This window comes from Onychostruthus taczanowskii, unplaced genomic scaffold, assembly GCF_017590055.1.
Source record: "Onychostruthus taczanowskii isolate IOZ18803 unplaced genomic scaffold, ASM1759005v1 scaffold22, whole genome shotgun sequence".
Classification (NCBI taxonomy): domain Eukaryota; kingdom Metazoa; phylum Chordata; class Aves; order Passeriformes; family Passeridae; genus Onychostruthus; species Onychostruthus taczanowskii.
The window spans coordinates 652,179-670,922 of NW_024499462.1; the positions used below are offsets into that span (position 1 = coordinate 652,179).

Consider the following 18,744-nt stretch of genomic DNA (forward strand, 5'->3'; position numbering starts at 1 on the left):
TCTGAGCTGCTTAATTATTCCATCGAGACAGGTTGGAAAATGATAAGAGGTGGGTAATTTCAAGGCCATATGTGTTTTGATGGCATAAAATACCTAAATGGATGAGTCAGTTTTGAATCTGATCTTTAATTTTTTTGCTGACTTCTAAAGCAGGGCTTGTCTTTGTGCAGCTTGCAAATAGTTACTGAATTGCACAAGTTTTCTTGAGCATTTCTGTAAAGAGAAGGATCTTCATTACAACCTCTGATTTTAAGCTTTGTGCCTAAATAGGTGAATATTCTGTAAGAACAGGACTTCTCTGCTAATTGCTGTTTCATGAGGCCTCCCATTTACTCTGGAAAATAGTGGTGGGTCCGGCCCATCCTGTCCTTACTGTGATGCTCTGGTTAATAGTGAAAGACATAAAAATAGAATAAGAAATGGCATAGAAAAATAGAAATAAAAAGTAGAAGAGAAGTAGAGTGTTTTTTTCAGAGCCTTCCTGAGTTTCTGCTGTCTGCATCTCAAGGCCTTCCCCAGCTGGCACTGATGTCTTTGCAAATTGTTTTTCTTGGGGTAATTAAATCCTTTCTTGTCCAGAAAGCAGGCAGCTCCCCTTCAGAAAGGTGTAATTAAGGTGAACAGCTCATTTCACTTGCTCTTGGGTGAGCTGGAGCTGTCAGATGCTTCCCACAACATCCTCTCTTCATACTCTGTGTAACTGCAGGATTGACTTTTATCTGAGGGAATCCAGCAAGTTTTGTCTTCTCCTCCCCTTCTTCCTGTTTCTCTTGCCCTCTCTGCCTGTTCCCTGGGTGAGACCAGCTTCCAGATGTCCATCCAGCTGTTCATTCTGCATCTCAGGCTGCAGGACTGACTCCCCCTGCCCCAGAGCTCCTTGGCATTGGAGCCATGGGCAGCTTTACTCCTGGTTCTTTAAGCTGAGAGCTAAGTGTGGGGAAGAGCAGCTGAGGAGGGTGTTTCAGAGCCTGAGCAGGGTGCAGTTTCAGCTCTGTTTTGACTTACAGAAGCTCGGGTGCATCGCTGTGTGTAAATCTCAGCGTTGTTTTGGTTGTGTGTCAGAGAACCGAGTTTTGCTGGCAGAGAAGGGAGCTTTCCCTGGATTCACCTCGCTTGGGATTTAAGATGCAGTTTCCTGACAGCTGCTGGAAGGAATGGGTGTTCTCTCCCCTCCACACTGACACTTTTTAGTCATTTGTACGCTATGGTCTCCCAAATCCAGGGGCAAAAATGGGATTCTAGCAGGAGCCATGTTTGTGCATTCCCGGTAGCGATTCCAGCTGCTCCTGGAAGGGGAGGTTCCTGCTGCCTGTTGGAAACTTCCCTCTGGCTGTCACTGCGGGTGACAGGGCTCTGTTGCTGCCGTGGGACGAAACAGGAGATGTGCAGAGCTGGAGGAAGAGGAGGGCTTCCTCCTGTGTGGCCAGCAAAGGGTCACGTGCGGCCACTCCGCCACCGCGGGCGGCTTAAAGGGAAGGGGACAGGATTTGGGAGTATTCCCTGCTGCCCTGGGAGGCCCTTATTGTATAGAAGAAGGACTCTGGAGCCAACTGAAAAATCTGCCTGGTCAGTGTTAATCCCAGTGGCTGTTGTGGTTTGGGATGAGGGGTGTTAAAGGAACCAGTTCTGGCTGCTCCTGCTGCTCTGGTGTCACATCCCTGCTTTGGCAGCTCCTTCATCAGGGGCATTTATTTATTAAACTCATCTATGGGTTTAAAGCTCTACCACATCCCCCTTTTCTTGTCCCATTTGAGCTGCTCCCTTTTTGGGGCAGTTTTGCCACGGGTTGAAGTGCTTGGCTGGAGACCTGTGCCAGGACCCTCTTGAGCCACTTGGGTATAATTGAGTTCCCAGTTGAAAGCCAGATGAATTTTTAAATGGGTTGTGGTGAGGCGTTGCTGGCATTAATGTGTGGCTAAAGGCTGCAGGAGAGGAGAAGGAGCAAAGGAAGAGCCGGGTGGGGTAGGGGTTGCTTTGATCCATTAGTGAGGGCTGGAATTAGCTTTTGACATTTGAGCCTGAATTGGAGAGTTCAAATGACTTGCCAGAGTCAGAGGTGGGAATTTAACCCTCTGGAATTCATCTTTTCCTGTCTGAGGGAGGAGGTCTTTTGCCCCCCACCCCATTTTTTTTGAAAACAATTTTCACTTATTTACAGCATACTCGGAAAATTAATATCTTGAAACAACCTCTCAAATTTTACATTGCTGTTTGAATACTTGAACTCAGCAGACTAAACTAGACTGGATAGTTTTTGTGTCCTTTAACCTCTTAGATGAGCCTGAACATGATATCATTGTGGAGCAACTGTTTGTGTTTAGGAGGAGACAGAATTAAGTGGCCTTTGGCAACCTAAAGTGACCATTTTATATGGGCTGTGTGAAAAATGAATGTTCCAGATTTACTTATCTTGTGAGAGAAAAGCCACGTCTTAGATTCATGGAGAAATTAGTGTGTAAACATGCCCAATTTTAAAAAACAGATATAAAATAAATAATGTAATAAGCAGTGTGTGTATGTGTTTGTGAGTGTATATATATATATATATAATTCACCTTATTTTTCAGCCTTTATTTGTTATTTCTACAATTATCACACCCAAATAGATGCTAATTATTCAGTTGCATATTTAGCAGCAGCAGAGCCAGAATTACTTCCAGCATGACATCCAGTAGCTGCTGCATAAAGGGTTAACTCCTTGCAACATGTTTGGAACAACAATAGGTGGCAGCAATCAAATGATGTTTGGGACATTCAGCTTGAATAACTAAATTAAATTCACTGCACTGATTTGGGCTTTACGTATTCTGCTAGTAAATATTGGGGTTGTGCAGCGGATAAAAGGGAGATGAATAAATGTTTCTGAGGTTTGTAATGTCAGTTCAAGGAAAGGAATAAATTTACTTAAAAGTAGGATCTTGGCAAATCAAAGGACAAGATTTTGCAAGTTGTTCATTGTCCAACAGTATTTCAAAGGTGCTGGACTGTTACACAGACTGTTGATGTTAGAAAAATCCTAGATTTATAGCCCAAATTCCATATGATCACTGAGCAGTGTAGTTCTTTCCCTGCATTTTCATATCAGTTGGAGAAGCCTTCTTATCAGTTCTGGTTTTTAGTTTAAGGCATTTGGCAACATGGCAATTTAAGGTTGCAGTGATTTGCAGTAGTTTTTTTTTTTAATTATTATTTGTGCGTTCAGAATGTTTTCATTATGTTGCTTTCCTTGGAATTTCAAATTACAGTTCTGCATGTTTAAGCTGCTAATAAAACAGGATGGCTTGGCTTTTGTTTCGAGCCTGACCTATTTTTTTTTTTTTTCCATCTGTGTGAATGTCCCACATGTTTTAAATAATACAAGCTGATGAGAAGATACAAGTGAAATAGGGCTGTATTTGCGTGGGAAGGCTTTATAATGTGAGTTAGGAAAGCACAAAACTCTGATAATTTTTCACGAGTCACAAGTCCTTGCTGAGTGAATCTGTTTATTTTTGGATAGCACGACGATAAATTCGGAATTCTGTGCTTCCAGTTCCAAGCAATCTAAGCAGGGCTTATCCAGCTTGGAGCTCTCATTACCTAACAGATCTGAAATGTGCACTGTAAACATGTACACTGATTTGTTAGTTGCTTATCAGGGAGCTGAGGCCTCAATGTGGAAATATTTGGGCTTTTTTGGAAACATAATTGGAGGAGTTCTTGGTTGTGCTCCTTTTAAAACCTGGCTGGAGAGCACCCAGTGCTGCCTGAGGCTGTGGCAGGGGAAGGGTGTGTGGTAAATTTGGGTGATCCCTGGCACGGGAGTGCCAAAGACAGTACTGTGGCTGCAGCAGGACATGGAGCATCCATCCCTGTGCAGGAAACCCTCGTGTCCTGCTGGGTTTTGGGGCAGGATTCACCCCTGGCACTCAGGGAGAGCTGTTCCCTGCTGGGATGCAGGGCCAGGCTGCCAGTCCCTGTGTCCCTCTGCTGCTGCCAGCTCTGCCCCAAACCCTGCCCAGCAGCGTTTTGGGCCCTGCTGTGAGGCGATCTCACCAGTCCAGCGGGGAGATGGAGATTTCTGTCATGCCGTCCCTGAATGGTTTGGGTTGGAAGGACCTTAAAAACCTTTGTGCCACCCCTGCCATGGGCAGGGACATCTTCCACTGTCCCAGACTGCTCCAAGCCCCAAAGTCCAACCTGGCCTTGGGCACTGCCAGGGATCCAGGGGCAGCCACAGCTGCTCTGGGCACCCTGTGCCAGGGCCTGCCCACCCTGCCAGGGAACAATTCCTTCCCAAAATCCCATCTAACCCTACTTTCTTCCAGTTTGAAGCCATTCCCTGTATCCAGGCCCTTGTAAGGAGTCTCCATCTTTTTTGTTGGCTCCTCCAGGCCCTGTAAGGCCTCAATTCGGTCACCCCAGAGCTTCTCCTCTCCGGGCTGAACACCCCCAGCTCTCCCAGCAGAGCTGCTCCCTCCCTCAGATCATCTCCATGGCCCTCCTTTTGGGAGGTTGTTTTCTTTTGGTTTTGGGGAGGCTGTTTTTGTTGTTATTGTCGAGGATTTGCTCTTGGGATGGTCTGACGGGCGTGAGGGAGGGAGAAGGTGGCGCTGCACCCCTGGGGAGCAGGGCAGTGTCTGAGGAGGAGCCGCTGCCTCCAGAACCTCTCTGGCAGCCTTCAAAGCAGGGCAGAGCTCCTCTTGTGCTCACTGCCTGCTGCAGCTCGGGTATAGCCTCTCTGAGGGAGTACTTCTAAAAATAAAGGCTGCCTGAGCTGGAATTGCACATCAGGAGGAGAGGAAAAAAAAAGTCAAAGTAGGCCGTGTGTATTCTTCAGTGTGTGTTTGGCTTAGTGTGTTTTTAGGTGTTGTTTTGTTTTTTTTTTTAATATCTACAGTGCCTATAATGGACTTATTCTGCAGTTACTGAGCACATTGGAAACCTAGTCTGCTTTTAGGTGTTTTTTTAAAATATCCACAGTGCTTATAATGGGCTTATTCTGCAGTTCTTGAGCACATTGGAAACCTGTGAAACGCTGATGCCAGTGACCCTCTCCCTCTGGGCAGTGTGTGGATTAAACCCCACGTGTGTGAGCAGAGAGGAGGCTTGGAAAGGAGAGAGAAATCCAGTCTGTATTAGATAAAGGGCTAGTTTGCATTTTGGTGTTGTCAGCTGAGGCTGCCTGCCTTGGGTGGAGAGCTGAAACTCTTTATTTGACAGATGTCAGGGTAAAACTGAAGGAAAACCAGATGCAATTTGCTGGAAGAGCAAAATACACAGCTTCTTCTCTTCAGGCTTGGTTCCCCCTCCAGGGCTGCCCATCCTTTGGCCAGACCAGGGTGTCAGCTCTCAAAAAGTCACCCTGCAGGGAAGGTGAGTCCTGCTGTGTCACAGCATCACCTTTCAGTGCCTGGAGACGTGGCAGGAGCATTTCCTCCAGCAGTCCCTGCTCCTGTCCTGCCCCACCTCCAGCTGCAGCAGCACAGCTGTCTGTGGGATCTCAGACATGCTCCCCCCGCCCTTTCTCCCCCAAAAAAGGGTGGGGGAAGTTATTTTTAGCAGGCTCAGTGGTGTGATCCTCAGTTCACCATGTGGCCCACAGACTTGCTGGCACATCCTGCTCTTCCAGCAAGGGCAGGGAGCAGCTCAGGGGCTGGGAGAGTGGTTGAGCCCTCTGAATGCTGGTGATTCTGTGGTTTGAGTCCTAAGCTCAGGTTTCCTGTGCAGTCCCAGGAGGGATTTCAGAGCACCTGCACGTTAAACTGGCAGCAGATTGTGCTGATTTAGCTAGGCTGGTTTGGAAAAAGAAGTGGGTTTTTTTTGTGTGCTGACGCTTTCAAGTCTGCCTGACGTGGCTGTTTGTAATTCCTTAAACCTGGACGTGCTTCTCCTGCCACTGCAGCCTGGGCTGGCTTGGCAGGGTCCATCAGCACCAGGGCTCTTGGTCACAGACTTTATCTGATGCTTTTTTAGCTCTTTTGTGTCATTCCAGTACCCGAAATAGAGAATGGGACCACAGAAGCTGAACGTGCACAAAGATCAGCCGTGTGCACAAAGTGGGGTTTTATTTTCTGGATAATAAAGGTGATGGTATTTGTGCACAGGACATACTTGGAACAGAACAAATAAATGCTCTGAAGTTTGTTTATCCCAACCGTAAACACAGATACCTCTCAGTTTTTCCCAGTCTTTGGTTCTCTCCAGGGGTTAGGTTCAGATGGAGAAATCTTTCCAAAGCTGCTTTTTGCCATGAGCCTAAAAGGAAGGGGTGGGGGGAAAAAAAAGTTCCTTGCCAAAAAATGAGACCAAACTGAGCAATTCTGAAAATTCTTTATTTGTGTCTTGTGGGACATGTGTTTAATGAACTGCTGGTTTCTGTGTTGTAGGAGCCTGGGATGTGCTATAAGATCTCATTCTTCAGGAAGTCCAGTTAGAGCATTTTTACCAGCCTTGAATTTTAAGATCCTGAATCTAAAATGGTTTTGATGGTTGGTTTTGGGATGTATGATAATGTTATGGGTCACCTCTCCCTTTGAATAAAATCCTTTTTTTTTAATTTGAAGTTTTTCACTCAGGGTTTTTTTTGTTTTGGAAAAATATATTTGGGAAAGCGCTTCCTCCTTTCCTGTTACCAAACCTTCTGGGCACCCTTGAGAGACAGAAAGGTGCAAAGGTGACCACAGGCTGATTTGGACTTTACATCCTTCTTTTTGATGTGAAATCTGCCACTCAAACTGTGGATTTTATAGAGCTGAAAACCCTTGAAAAGTCTGGTGCAGGTTTGCAAGGAGTCCTTGCATTTAATTGCTTGCTTTGGGATTTATTTATTTTTTAGTGCTGCAATCGAGTAGGCAGACAAAAGCCTTCACTGGACAATGCTTTCTAAATGTATTCTCATAGCTTAGGCAGTGCCTCTGGACTGGATGGGGTTTTGTAGATTTCTAGAGGATTTTTTAATAGTTGCTGGCCACTCCCATCACTGTAATTGAGACCATTCTTTACAAAGATTATCTTTACCTCCCACGGACACGTCTGTGAGCTCTTCAGTTATTTTTTGTGGTCCACATCTGGATTAAAGCAGAGAAAAAAATACTAATTTTAAACCTAATGAGGTTTTGGCTCCATTGAGTCAAACCTAAATTTTGTGTGGAGCCTGCTGTCAGCTCTCCACACTCGGCTTCGTAATTTCCAGGAATGCTGGTGTGCTCTTGGATTAAAGAAGCCTTAGGAATAACTCACCCTCAGACACCTTTTGTAGAAATCAAAAATGATTTCCTGAGCCATCAGGTGAGATGTTACAGATGGTTTTGGATTTACCTGTGCTGCCTTGGAAGCCAGAGTTCATTACTGGTTGCGTTGCTGTTCCTTAGGGTTTGAATTCCCTCCTCTACCCACCTTGTCAGGGATGATCAAAGCACTTTAACTGTTTAAAAAAAGAGAAACAAGCTCTCTTCGAGGGCTGGTGTAATTTAGGAAATGGGATAGGCTGGGTGAGGAGTGAAGGTGTGATTGGTCACCTTTATTGACTCTGCTGATGAAGCACCTCCTGTTGTAGCAGTGAACTCTGCTGCCCAAATTATTTAACATTTAAAGAACCTTACTGAAATGGATTAAAACTCTCTTCACTTCATTTATTCCACAGAACCAGGGACCTGCAGATCAGGCTTTCCAGAGTCAGCCCTGATGTACCAGGAGCCTCCAATTCTATTCCCAAAGTCATCCTTTAGAAATGCAGCTCTGCCAGGATGTGGCTGAGTGGCGAGACTCTGCAGAGGCACAGAGGATGGGTGTACACCTCTCCTTAAAGAAGGATTTACTGCTCCCTTCCCACTGGATTTATACTTGAGGGAGAGTGGGCTGCATGCCTATGGAAATGCAGGAAAATAAATTTTATTCAGTGAACTGTGTGCAGGCAGCAAGTGGTTGAAGTGTCTCACAGACTGTTGAGTGACTGCAGAACAAGGAGGTGTTGGCTGGGTTTGAAAAGCACAAAAGAAATAGGTTTGCTGTCTGTTTCCATGTCCCTTTCTGTCTGGCACAGTGGGAGATGTGTTCAGGATCACTGATGAGAGACCTTTTCATATATTCTGATTTAAGCCATGCTGCTTGCAAAACCAGCATTCACGTTTTCTTATGCTCAAAAAAAGCAGGGAAAAATACTAACTTTGAAACGACCACGTGGTTTCAAGTGGCTGAACTACAACTAGGATTTGTGCCCAGCTCCTTGGAAAAGACGCATCTTTTTCCCTAAGACAGAATTTAGCCAAAGCTGAGTTTTCTAGATGGAAGAAAACACCACATAATTCTTACTGAAACAAGGAAATTTGCCTCAAAATTGGGGTTTGTGTGCAGACTATCATAGAACGGTTTGGGAAGGGCCTTGAAGCTCATCTCATTCCATGGGCAGGGACTCCTTCCTCTGTTCCAGATTTCTCCAAGCCCTGTCCAGCCTGGCCTTGGACACTCATTGTAAGAATTAAATATTGATATTTCTTGTTAGCTTTTTACAAGACGCTGGCCCTTTGCAGACATTTTGTAGGGCATTGTGTGGTAAATGACACCTTTAGATGTCAGTGTAAGTCTGTTTGCCTCGTGCTGCTGCTGCAGCATCTGTCAGCATCTGCACACTTGGAAAGAGGTGAATAATTATATATATAAACATAGTATGATATGATATTATATTATATAATATAAATATATAATGTGTAACTATATATATGATATATATATGATATTATATATATAATATTATATTATATAATATAAATATATAATGTGTAACTATATATATGATATATATATGATATTATATATATAATATTATATTATATAATATATGATATTATATTACTTTATATCATATAACTTTCTATAATCTGATATGATACTATATTATATTACTTTGTATCATATAGCTATATAACTATATAATATTATATTATATAATATAAATATATAATGTGTAACTATATATATGATATATATATGATATTATATATATAATATTATATTATATATAACTATATAATATTATATGATATATTATATAATATAACTATATAATATTATATAATATAGAATGTAGTTTATATATTATATATAATTATTAATTTTATAATATATATTTACATAATATATATCATATATTATATATAATATTCTATATTATATATGAATGTAATAAATAAAATAAATATAATAATATAAATAGAAATCAGTAGAAATCTATAAATTTATTGAAAGTTATATAAATATATATAATGTATATAATTATTACATAATTATATCTTATGTTATGTAATATACATATAATATATATTATATAATAATATTATTGTATAATTATATATTATATAGTATATGTGATGTAACTATTCTATATATTATTTTATTAATTTTTAAATTAATAAATATATAAATATTTATTTATATATTATATATAACTAATAAATGACATATCTGTGGTGCTATCAGAATGCTTCCAGGAAGACATTCCAGTCTCGATTTGGATTCTCCTTAAAATCCGGGGAGAGGCCGTGGTTATAGCAGGCTTTTAAATTTTATATAACAATATAAATAGAAACAGATAAATTAATATAATATATAATTATTACATAATTATATATTATGTAATATACATATAATAATATATATTACACAACAATATTATTATATAATTCTATATTATATAATATATAGGATGTATCTATTACATATATTATTTTATTATTATTTTAATCTAATTAATATATAAATATATATTTATATATTATATATATATAACTAATAAATGACATATTTTGGTGCTATCAGGATGCTTCCAGGAAGGCATCCCAGTCTCAATTTGCATTCTACTTAAAATCCTGGGAGAGGCCACAGTTATGGCAGACTTTTTAAACTTCACTCCTCAAGTTTTTGCCCCTTGGGTCAGAATTTCTTGTGATTTTCCCTGGCTGTTGGTGACAGTCACCACAGCTTTGCTGCTTCGGGCCCTGAAACTCCAGCAGGTGTTTGGAAAATAAATGTAACACATCAGTTCTTTTTTTTTTTTTTAACCCTCAGGAGGTGGTAGAATGCCTCAGTAATCCACAGGGATGGGATCTGACACTTCCTTGGGAGCGGTTTGAGGCTTGTTTGGGAAAAAGTTTGGCTTTCATGTCTTTTCAGTGCTCAAAAAACTGGTAGTTCTGGATCCTAAGCGGGATTTCCAGGTGGTTTGCTGGCCTGAACTGGGCTTTACATCAATGGGGTTTTGTTTTGTGTTTTTTAAGCCTGCATCAGTCTGCTGGAAGTGGAGCTGTGCTGCTGATCCATGTGTGTTTGTAGGCAATGAGAGACATTCTTACTTGGTGTATTTTCAATTAGAATTTGTTCTTTTCTGTCATGTTTCCTTCAGCCATAAATCCTGAAATCCTATCTCCCCACTTTTTTTTTTTTTTTGGTTATCTCTTGTATTTTACTGTAAAGTCAAATGTCAGGGTACTCAGTATTAATAACAATTTGTGGGGGTTTAAGGTTCAATTTTAAGTGAGTACCTGCGTGGTACTCACTTAAAATTGATGGGATTTGTAAGGCAGGGAGGTTTGGACAGTGTATTACGACATCAGTATTTCTGTTTGTTTGGGGTTTTTTTTTCCCCTTTGTCACATTTATCTATTAGAACCAATAGTCACCATCAATAAAATTTTCCAAGAAACAGTTCCTTGCAGCAGGAGGAGGGCAGAGCTTGGCTTTAGAATCCAGCATTTGGAATGATGCACTAATATCAAGGATCTTTTATTCCATCTGGTATCTTTTTTCAGCCTCTGGTAGGTTGCAGCTGATCTGTCAATAACTTTCAAGGAATCATATTTTTATTTTCCCCCCTCCACTGTGTCACTTTTTGTGCATTAGGATTTGTTAGCTGTGGCTTCCCTTCTCGCAAGCTAAAAAAAGGAGAGTGGAGATCCAGGTTTTTTAAGCTGTGCACTTGACTGTGTGTCTAATTTATGAAAGTTGGCAAAATTATGGCAGAGGAGGGGCCAGCTGCAGTCAGGTACAGCTTGTTTAATTTATCTGTCCTTCCAGAACATGTGCTCTGCATGTTTGGCTGCCTGTCTAAATCCTTTGGAAAGTTGTGACAGGAGAGACAGGACTCAAAATGAAAGAATGTGTGATAAAACAAAAGAAATAAACCAGACAAGACACCCAGAACATGCGATCCAGTCGAAGCCACGTGAAACTGATTGTGGGTGAAGCATTACAAATGTACACAGCTTTAATTGAATTTAATTTCATTATTTTAGCCGTCTCTGGTAGTGATTATGTCTTAGGTACGTCTGAAAACCGGGCGAGGAAGCTGCTTGAAAAACAAGCAAAAATCCCTGTTACTGCTGGAAATTTAGTAATTTAACAACATTTAGCTGTCAGAGCTCTGAAGTGGGGCTGTGGTTTGCACGACGGAGCAGCCTCAGCCTGGGGGGAAGTTTATCTTCCCTTTATCAGTGTCTGAGCCTGGGAGTCAGTGCTGATCGCACAGATGAAGGTTTGATGAGGACTCCTGAACAACCTGGCCCTTCAGACTTGCTGGCTTGCTTTCCCAATATTCCTTTTTTTCCATCATTCCACAACTGCAGCATTGGAAGGTGTTGCTTTTGGGTTTGCCTCCTTTTTTTTTTTGAGACCAACAGCTGAGATGCCAAAGGATGGGAGGAAGAAGGTAACACACGGTGGGCTTTACATGTGTCCAAAATACCTAGTGCAGGCCCAGGGAAGAAAGATGCTCGTGGGAGAGATCATTGCATAACCCAGAATGGGAAATTAAATATTATACAGAGCAGAAAAAGTTCTGGCACTTCCCCTTTGGTGTGCTTTTGATCACCAGAAGAAGTCCTGGTAGGAGAGAGAAATGAGGTGGTTTATCTTTGCTCCCCAAGCTCCTGGGTCAGTCTCTCTGTGTCACCAAGGCAGGTATTTGGACAGAAAATAAGGAATGGAAAAGAAGAACGTGGGGTCAGTTATTTCTGTGGCACGACAGGCATGTTTTGCAAAATGTTACAAAGAATTAACAGAATGGCTTGTTAAATTTCATAGCTGAGAGCCACACAGGGCATCATTAAAGTGTTAAATGTGAGGAAAACCACAGAACTTTTAACCAGCTCTAGAAGAAATCTGTTATTAAGGACTTTTTTTTTGCTAGAACAGTGGATTGGTGATTTTTTGTTTGTTTGTTTCCTCCCCATCATCGTGAGATGATCTGGAAATCACTGAAGTTTCAGACTAAAACATTACAGGTACCAGTTGACACCAATTCCCAACTGTTTCAAGGGATAACACAAGAGAAGCAGCCAAATAATGGAATTCTTCTTAAAATTAAGTCTCTTGTGCATTCACCCTGCAGAATGAATAAAGAAATGAGTGTGTTTTTTATCAGTTTCTCATCAAACCTTTCTATAAATGTATTTGCATTCCCTCAGTCCTGCACTGGGGCCGACCTGAGCAGGCAGCAAAAGGGGAGAGAGATGAAATTTTCCTTCTGAGAGCATATGGTTTTATTTAGAATATGTTTCACAACTGTGACGTGCAGAGACAGGGTTTACTTGTGCTCCACACTCCCACTCACCCACTCTGCAAGGAAAACTGCACTCAGGATTTTAATAAAAACAGGAAGAGTGCATGGATGGAGGTGGAGATTTATTCTATCAAAGTGAAGATAAGCATGGCTTCACTAAACCAAAGAAAATTAACTTTTCTTTTCTATTTGACTTTTTAATTTTTATTTTTAATAAAATAACTTTTAATTTTTAATATTAATTTATGTTAACTTTTATGTTTTTACACCTCCTGAGCATGCTGCTTTGCATGGTAGCAGGTGATTTCTGGGTGTTTTCATCAGAAAATTCACTGGTGAGGAATGCTTGGAGAGGAAGAGTGACAGAAACTAGTCCAAACACAGATATTGCAGTGTGTGCATGGGACAGAAATGTCCTTGGATAAAGCTATAGCTGTCTTGCTTTTTCTACCACATGGTTTTTAACTGTAAAATGCTGATAAGCTGCAGCCTCTGGGTCTGATCGCATCCAAGTGCTGCATCTCTTGGTACTGCTAAAAACATCTTTTTTTTTTTTTAATTGATGGTTTAAAAGCTGTTTGTTCATGTTCCCCTTTCAGCCTCCTTTAGCATTTATGCATGTGACAGAACTGATGTAAAAAGGGAAGTACAAGTATTTCAAATATAGATGTTGGTCTTAAACCTGGTGACTTTTGTATGGTGACAGTTTCAGTGTTGGGTCATGGTGGAGGCACAGGGTTTGTCCTGTACCTGTGTCCATCCAGAGTATTCCAGTTTATAAATCCAGCTGTTTCCAGATTCATTCCATGCAAAAGTGAATTTTCTCAGCTATGACAGTCTCACACTCATCTAGTTTTTCTGCGAATTTCTTTTTTATTTCCATTGAGTGCAGGAAAAGCAGAGCCTTACCCTGGTCTCTGCAGCTGATGTGGAGCAGGGTGGTGATCTGCAATCTCTCCAAAGTGAGGAAATCCCCCACGGAAGCCACTGGAGCTCCAGTCACATTCCAGACAGTGAATTCTTGCCGCTTCCTGTGCAATATGGACTCTGTTTCTCCATGAAGACAAAAGCCTTTGTTCTGCTGAGTCACACTCCAGAAGAGCAGACAGCTACACCAGAGTTGACACGCTCTCTTTCCACTTCCAGTTTTCACTTTGTACTTCTCCCCTCTACTCGCTTCTGCCTTGTTTTTGGCGTTGCACTGGGTGTTTTTTTCGGTTTGTTTCGGGTTTTTTGGGCTGTGATGTAGCAGGCAGGTCTTTTCTGAGCTGTGCTGCTGTGGCTCTGTGCTTGCAGGGGTCACATTTGCTGTCCCACGCCTGCTGGTTCTGCTCCTTCACCTGCAGCTGCCTTGGAAAGAGGGAGGTGGAAGATAAGGCTCAGCTTTCACAGCATCTCTCAAGGGGATGAGTAATACCCAAAAATTGTTCTTTTTGAGGTGCCTCCTGCCCTTGTTTGATTGCCCTGAAGTGCAGCTGACATTGGGACACACGTGAGGGGTGCAGGTTGGCAACCACCAGGGCAATAATGGGATGTGATCCCTGGGAAAGGCTGTGTGACAAGGAAATACCCATTTAAATCTTGGGTAACTGCAATTAGAGCAGCTTAGAAGAGAGTGTGAGTTTAGGAAAAGGGCTTGGGGGTGAGAGAAGGGGAAAAGGAAGGGCCCTGTGGGTGTCACCTCCAGACTTGCAGCAGGATCAGAGGCTTAATGTGACATTCCTGTGGTGCTGTGGTCACTTCAGTCCTTCTCCCTTCCCTGGAAGCAGCAGGGAGGGAAACCCATGGTGAAACAAACCCAAACAAAGCCCCAGATTAAGGTTTGTGCTCACATGCTTGAATCCACCAAGTGGAGCAGATTGCAAATTATTCCCAGAAGGGGATTTTAATGGGGTTTTATCAATTTCTTTTTGGAACTCTGGCACCTCACCTTCTTTTGTTACAGTGGCTGCTTGCAGCTTTATAATGTTGTGTGTTTAGCTCTATGAAAATCTATACTTGGAGAGGGTTTATTTCCCCTGTCAACGTTATTAGTGGGGTTTAATTAGAATTATTGCTCACAAAACTGATGGGCTAAGCCGACTGAAGCTCTCTGAATCAAAAGACAAGGGCTAGGTTGGAATAAAAAAGCAAGGTTTTCTTCCTGTGGGAAGGTATTTTGAGCCTCTTTTTTATCTCTTTGTCACTTAGAGCACGTCCTCCACCAGAAGAGTGCACTGCCAAGTTTAGCTGCAATTTGGGTGTTTTTTTTACTCAAAAATTAATTTTAAATGGAGTGCCTTCAGTTGCCTGAGATGAAATTGGTAGGAGACAACTATGATTTCCTGGGTTTGGGGAATTATCTCGTGAAAAATTTGGTAAATGAAAAAAAAAGCCCTCCAATAAAATTCAGGGACTATGCATGCAAATTAAAAAAGAAAAAAAGTCCCCACATAAAGAAGAAGAGGAAATAAAATATGGAATCCCTGAATTCAGGAATAGAAGGAAGAATGAGAAGCAGTCAGCAGAAGAAATCGCTGGTTATTAAAATTGATGGAAAATTTGAGCAGCTGAAAAAAACCCAGAAGGATTTGGCAGTACGTGCTGGACATTTTTGTGAACATGCAGCAATGCCTTCTCAGAACCATGATGAAGTGGGGGTAAAAGAGCCCTGGAAAAGTGTATTAAAAAAAAATAAATCTAAATTTACTTTTAAAACTTTGCTGTCACAGTTTGATCATCAGCAAAGAAAGGGGACCCTGGATCTGGCAGTTTGTGCAGCTCATCCTGCTCACAGTTAATTGCCAAATTTCCACTGACTCTTTTATCATAAGTAGGTTTTGCCTCAGTTGTGTCTTTCCCCCATAATGAGGTTTGAAGGGTGCAATTGCCTCTTTATCCTAGGAAGCCAAAAGAATGAGGGAAATGAGTTTTGCAGAGCTGCTGGGAATAGTAAGGGGATAAATAAATCCAGCTGAAGGTGGGGAGAAGAAAAAAAATGTTGATTTTTTTTTTCTAGGAAAAAACTAGGAAAACAAGTAGCTAAATTAAAGTCCAGAGGCTGTGTCCTCCAAAACCTGAATGTCACCTGTGTCACAGCTCTGCCTCCACAGGCAGGATTTCAGCCAGCTGGAAAGAAAAAGAAGAAAAAAAAATAAAAGTGGTGGATGTGTGTAGTAAAAAGGTTTTAGCAAAGAGGAAGATGATGCATGTATCAGCTTTCCAAAAGAAAAAGATAATTACTGTTAACCATCTCTTTCCCTTTTATTTTCCCCCCTAACTGTTACTTGATTAACATAATCAAGTTACAGAGGGAGCAATTGCTCTCAATTAGTCCTTGGTTTGCCAATTACAGCTTCACTTCATTCTTGATAAAGGCAGGGGAGCTTGGTGAGCCTCAAAGTGTTTCTGTTTTCTCAGTGCAGGATCTGCTGAGCTAATAGAGGGGATGACTCCTCTCAGCAGCATTGCCAAGCTTACACCCTGAAATGATCAAAGGCACAGCGACACAGTTATTTAAGATACCTTCACGTCTGAGAAGATTTAGCACTTTTATTTCTTGGCACAGTTCTGAATCTTCCCTAAAAAGACACTTCAGAGTAAATAAAAAAAAAAAAAAAAAAGCTAATTTAGTAGGCCTGACAAAGCTGGTACAAAAGATGACACAGCTGTGAACTGATTTGAAAAATCCCTTTAAAAACAAAAAAAAAAAAAACGTGCACAGCGTCAGTTGGGATATTTACCAGGATGAGCCAGTCCCTTCTGAGTGAAAACTCCTAATGTGGCAGATTTTTTATTGTTTGTTTTCCACAGGGGTGAGGCAAAAACTCCCCATCCACTTGTTAATCTCTGCCCTTAATCCCTGCAAGATCCCCAGTGCAGGGAGCTGCTCCTCACTGGGTGTTACAGCACCCTCCTTCCCAGGCTTGTTGTGATGTTCACATAAAAAAAATGAAAATCACAAACGTGATGAAAATCACAAATGTGATGAAAATTGCAGAATGTGATGGAAGGGATCTCAAAGACCATCCAGGAGTGGGATTCTTTGTCTTGGCTGATGTTTGCCTTCCCAGTACTGGCAGAACCTTACAGGATTTAATCAGAATTTTCAACCCCCTCATTGCCTGGGTTAGCACTCTCTACAAAGGAAAGGTTTCTTGTTTTTCCAGCATGAACCTGGAACTGGAGACCTTTCAGCCTAACAGGCCCAAAGTGAAATTCTCAGAACCTGAGGGATTGAGTTGGTTTTTTTTTTTTTTTTTTTTTTTTTGCTTTTACAATAGCTCGTGTTCAGTGAAATGCCTGTGCCAAGATACTGCCAGGAGCACTTATCTGTCCTCAACAGCAAACAAAAAGTGGAGGCGGAAGAGTGAAATAAAAAAAAAAAAATATATATATATATTGTTCAGTCAAGATAGATTAATAGTGGTGCACACAAGCCACACTTCCTTGTGGGTTATATCAGTTCTTTGTATTTTTGTACAGTCTAAAAATGTCTTTCCTTGCCTTTTTATTTTATTTTTTTTTTTTCCGTTTGGGGAAACTGGATTGAGTGTTCCCTTTCTGTGGGAACAGTTGGTACCAAAAATGCTTCATTTTGCTGTGTAAAAATGTTCATTTCAGGGCGGTGCAAATGCTGTGCTTTGACTGAGTTTTAGCACTTTGTGAGAATTTTTTTCAAAGGTGGTGGTGGAGAGCAGGGATCTCTATGGAAGCATTCAGTACCTTTTATTTAGGTAGTAAAAGAAGAGATGTGGACCTCTGGAAACAGGAATCGAAGAAAACTAGGGAGAATAAATTCAGCTTTGTGTAAATTCAGTGTTTTTAAGGCAGAGGGCTGCAAAGCACAGACACGGGATGATGAGGTTCTTGCTGGAGGAGTCAGTTTGGATGTGTGTTGACCTCCCAGATGGGCACAGCTTTCCCACACAATTCTGCATTTTCTCTGCTGTTTTCCAGCAGTGTAGGAAGAAAAGCAGTGCTGCTCAGGTGTGCTTGTGTGTCAAATGGCCAGCCCTAAATTTTAGCATGCTTTTACCAATTAATTGTTCATTACCACACTGGGTTTTGTGCTCCAGAACCTCTCAGTGCAGTTTACAGTGAGAGATGTGCATTCATTGCAGGGCACCTAAAGCATCTCCTAAAAGCTAATTAATGAGCTGTAAATTTTCATGCTGAACAAAAGACAAAACTGCCAGGTAGGAGATTTTTTTTTTTTTTTTGTGGGGCCATTCCTTAATTTCCCTTTAAATATTCTGAATATTTTACTACATTAATTATGATGGAATGGAAACCTGCTGAGTTGTCATCAATAAAGTTCTTTAAAAAAAAAAAAAAAAAGAGGAATCCTGGTAATTCAGACACTTCTAATTAGGCCTGATATCTCTGGTTCTATTTTTGGGAGGCATTTTGGCTAGCTGGAAGTGAGTGTGCATAATTGTCATGCCAGCTCACCCCTGGCACTGGGGTTGGTGTCAGCAGTTTCACTCGCTCGGGCTGCACGTCTGAGTCACCCACTGCTTTAGGGTCAGAAATCTTCTGCAGGGTTTGGAGAGCTTCTCCCTGTGATTTGTGACTTCCCCTAAGTGTTTTTGGAAGGGTGGACGGAGAGAATGGTGTGTCCCTGTGCACAACCAGCACGGGGGATTGAGCATTCTGGAATTTCTGGGGTTTTTGTTTTGGTTTTTGGTGGGCTCTTTTATTTTTTATTTTTTTTCTTTTTGTCTGAGTGATTTTTTTTTTCATTTTTTGTCTTGTTTTCTTTTTTTTCCCTGTGTTTTTTATTGTTTTGTTTTTGTTTTTTGCTTTTGTTTTTTTCTTCCCAGTTTATTCAGGACTCCTGCTGCCCAAGAACCCCAAAATATCTTCTGCGAAGTTTCCTCTGATTTTAATCAGCATTGTGTTATTTTTCGTAATCTGGGGGGATAACAAGGGCAAATCCCATCTGCTCTTTGCTAAATTTTATTCTGCCAATCCCAGTATATGGAGCATGCTAGAAATTATATTTTTTAAAACTTTGAGTTTTGATTTGGCAACTAATACTAATTTTTTTTTTTTTCCCGGCTGAGATGACTTTATTTGGTGGTGTTACTCTGAGTTTTTTTAGTTCAGATAGGTAATAAATTATCTATTGCTTATCCCTAGCAGAGCATGTGAGACCGAGTCCTGCCTTGAACCCCACACCATGACAATAAACAGTGCTGGTGGCTTTTGCTGGCTGGCACAGGAATGGT

The 18,744-nt window shown here is 41.3% G+C and overlaps 1 protein-coding gene across 2 annotated transcripts in view; it reads left to right on the top strand.

Annotated features, from left to right (window-relative positions):
* Positions 1-18,744, top strand: part of RNLS (renalase, FAD dependent amine oxidase) — a 55,292-nt gene that overhangs the window by 1,995 nt on the left and 34,553 nt on the right. The gene's annotated exons all lie outside the window — the stretch shown is intronic.